Source organism: Convolutriloba macropyga, unplaced genomic scaffold, assembly GCF_964194025.1.
Source record: "Convolutriloba macropyga unplaced genomic scaffold, txConMacr16.3 SCAFFOLD_3427, whole genome shotgun sequence".
NCBI lineage: Eukaryota > Metazoa > Xenacoelomorpha > Acoela > Convolutidae > Convolutriloba > Convolutriloba macropyga.
The window spans coordinates 3,692-7,500 of NW_027450706.1; the positions used below are offsets into that span (position 1 = coordinate 3,692).

Consider the following 3,809-nt stretch of genomic DNA (forward strand, 5'->3'; position numbering starts at 1 on the left):
AGCTCACAAAAGTGGCTTCGAAGGGCAAAACTGGTTCATCCAAAACAATTGGAGAGCTTAAAGCAGAACCAATTCGAATGAAACACTATTGGTGAAACTTCATCATGAGAACGTCACAAGCTGATCACGCTCTATGATATGACTAGTATTATGTTGCTTCTAGTAGGCTAAGCGCAAGCCGAAACATCAACATGTGAAAGTCGTAGAATTTTGCAATCAAACTGTGGCTAGTACTGTGATGTTACTAGTAACCTGGTGTTCCGTCATATGGCCAAGAGAGCATTTGAAGGCGAAACTTCTGCATGGGAAAGCTGCATCATGATCAAAATTTTATATCGAGTATTATGTTGACGTTAGTAGGCCTTGGCCGAAAACGCAGCATGTGAAAGGTATAGATAAAAGTTATTGTTGCAGTCAGTACTGTGTAGTTACTAGTAGCTGGATTTAAGCTCAAAATGAGACACTGTTGGTGAAACTTCATCATGAGAATGTCACAAGCTGATCAAGCTCTATGATATGACTAGTATTATGTTGCTTCTAGTAGGCTAAGCGCAAGCCGAAACATCAACATGTGAAAGTCGTAGAATTTTGCGATCAAATTGTGGCTAGTACTGTGATGTTACTAGTAACCTTGTGTTACGTCATATGGCCAAGAGAGCATTTGAAGGCGAAACTTCTGCATGGGGAAGCTGCATCATGAACAAAAGTTTATATCGAGTATTATGTTGACATTAGTAGGCCCTGGCCGAAAGCGCAGCATGTGAAAGGTATAGATAAAAGTTATCGTTGCAGTCAGTACTGTGTAGTTACTAGTAGCTGGATTTAAGCTCGAAATGAGACACTGTTGGTGAAACTTCATCATGAGAACGTCACAAGCTGATCACGCTCCATGATATGACTAGTATTATGTTGCTTCTAGTAGGCTAAGCGCAAGCCGAAACATCAACATGTGAAAGTCGTAGAATTTTGCGATCAAATTGTGGCTAGTACTGTGATGTTACTAGTAACCTTGTGTTACGTCATATGGCCAAGAGAGCATTTGAAGGCGAAACTTCTGCATGGGGAAGCTGCATCATGAACAAAAGTTTATATCGAGTATTATGTTGACGTTAGTAGGCCCTGGCCGAAAGCGCAGCATGTGAAAGGTATAGATAAAAGTTAGCGTTGCAGTCAGTACTGTGTAGTTACTAGTAGCTGGATTTAAGCTCGAAATGAGACACTGTTGGTGAAACTTCATCATGAGAACGTCACAAGCTGATCACGCTCTATGATATGACTAGTATTATGTTGCTTCTAGTAGGCTAAGCGCAAGCCGAAACATCAACATGTGAAAGTCGTAGAATTTTGCAATCAAACTGTGGCTAGTACTGTGATGTTACTAGTAACCTTTTCTTACGTCATATGGCCAAGAGAGCATTTGAAGGCGAAACTTCTGCATGGGGAAGCTGCATCATGAACAAAAGTTTATATCGAGTATTATGTTGACGTTAGTAGGCCCTGGCCGAAAGCGCAGCATGTGAAAGGTATAGATAAAAGTTATCGTTGCAGTCAGTACTGTGTAGTTACTAGTAGCTGGATTTAAGCTCGAAGTGAGACACTGTTGGTGAAACTTCATCATGAGAACGTCACAAGCTGATCACGCTCTATGATATGACTAGTATTATGTTGCTTATAGTAGGCTAAGCGCAAGCCGAAACATCAACATGTGAAAGTCGTAGAATTTTGCGATCAAACTGTGGCTAGTACTTTGATGATGCTTGTAGCCAACCGAATTGGTTGAAAAGCCCAATAAGTAAGCTAACTTGGGAGAGCTTGTTGGAAACCAAATGCTACTAGATTGGTCCAAATACATCCTTCAACAGGGGATCACTTGGCTCGCTTTACGAAGAGGAGCACAGCTATATGTGTTAATTCGGTATGAATCGCAAGATTTGTTTACCGACCTCTCTAACGCAAAAGGCGGTCTCGGCTTCGGCTGTTGACTGCGTCCGATTCAGGGTTATATAACTCTCGATTGAACACATTGATGTTCTATTGTTGGTGCTTCCAATAAAATTGGAACACTTAAAGCAGAACCGATTCAAATAATAGCATTCTGATCAATGATTGCATTCCTTGATCAAGAACTGCTGGAGTCATTGTGATGGCGAATTTTCTTCATAAGAAAATTGCAAAGAGACGGAACTTAATGAGACTAGTATTATGTTGTTTCTAGTAAGCGGAAGCTGAAACAGCAACATGTGAAAATCAAGTTTTGTTCAATGATCTCGAGGCGATAAGTACTATGAAGCAACTAGTAGCCTAAGCATGACTCAGATTTGAGACAGTCAAAAAGACTGGCGAAACTTCTTCACATGAAAGTTACATAGAGAACTACAAATGTATACAGCGAGTATTATGTTGTTTCTAGTAGGCGAAAGCTGAAACATCAACATGTGAAAGTTGTCTGCAAACTGTAGAACGATATGTGATTAGTACTGTGCTGTTACTAGTAGCCAGTCTGACTGTAGAAGCCAAGACAAAGGGAAACTAATGCATCTGAAAAGGACAAGTTATGGAAAGGTATGCACGATAAGTATTATGTTGTTTCTAGTAAGCGGCAGCTGAAACATCAACATGTGAACGTCGTTGTGTACAGTAACCTAGAACTATATAGTCCTTAGTAACGTGCATTTACTAGTACCTGTAATTGGTATTCAGACTCAGGCAGTTTGGAATAGTTTGGCAAAGATGCACCAGAGAAAACTGGGATTTGATACAGAAATTGTTGAATACAAGTATTATGCTGCTTCTAGTAGGTTGAATCCGAAACATCAGCATGTGAAAATTGAAAACATTTCTGGTTCGAATTGTCACAAGTATTTGGTGATCTGAGTAGCCAAACTCACTACAACGCCAATTGAAGGCAAAAATTCTCAACGGGAAAAGCTATTCTCATTGAATGAGCTAACAAGACGAGTATTATGTTGCTTCTAGTAGGCGAAAGCCAAAACATCAACATGTGAAAGTCTTGCTGAACAAATTTAATGTTGTTGAGCTCAGTACCGTGTGAATTAGTAGCCATAATTGGCGAGCGAAAATTGAACTGGCGAAACTTCGTCTTTGGAAAATTGCAGATGCCGAGCACTTATTTTGCAACGAGTATTATGTTGACTGTAGTAAGCGAAAGCCGAAACAGCAACATGTGAAAGCTGTTGAAATTTGTGGTCATTTTGCAATAAGTACAAGGAGTGTAACTAGTAGCCAGGTCAAAATTTGGGATAAGAATGAGCAAAAATTCTGCATGAGAACAGTTGAAATTATGAAACTAAATTACAAAGACTAGTATTATGTTGTTTCGAGTACGCGAAAGCGGAAACATCAACATGTGAACGTTTGTAACGAAGTTTCGTTAATTTTCAGCCTAGTACTGAGCAAGAACGAGTAGCCTCATCTCCAATCCCACGCAAAATGTAGTGAAATATGTGAGTGAACCTTATTCACGGTGAGGGTTTCCCGAGGTCTGTATTGCAGCGAGTATTATGTTGCTTCTAGTAAGCGAAAGCTGAAACAACAACATTTGAAAGTTGGAATTAATGACTGAATGGAAACTTCGACCTGTGTTTGATAGTAGTAGCGAACAAAACTGCTGAATCGGTTTCTGTCTCATATTGGTCAGTGAACCAATTAAGAGACAATCAACTACATAACCTGAATTGGGCGAGAGAACCCCCTTAACTTAAGCATATCAGTAAGGGGAGGAAAAGAAATCAACTGAGAATCCCTTAGTAATGGCGAATGAACAGGGAAAAGCTCATCGGGAAGAGAAA

At 39.9% G+C, this 3,809-nt stretch overlaps 1 non-coding gene and 1 pseudogene across 1 annotated transcript in view; both read left to right on the forward strand.

Annotated features, from left to right (window-relative positions):
- The first annotated feature begins 1,850 nt into the window (after positions 1 to 1,850).
- On the forward strand, positions 1,851 to 2,002 carry LOC142356089 (5.8S ribosomal RNA; annotated as a pseudogene).
- A 1,683-nt stretch (positions 2,003 to 3,685) lies between these two features.
- LOC142356090 (large subunit ribosomal RNA) overlaps positions 3,686 to 3,809 on the forward strand; it is a 3,522-nt gene continuing 3,398 nt past the window's right edge. The window contains exon 1 of the ribosomal RNA XR_012761361.1: positions 3,686 to 3,809. This exon is cut by the window's right edge and continues 3,398 nt beyond it. This is a non-coding gene — a ribosomal RNA (large subunit ribosomal RNA).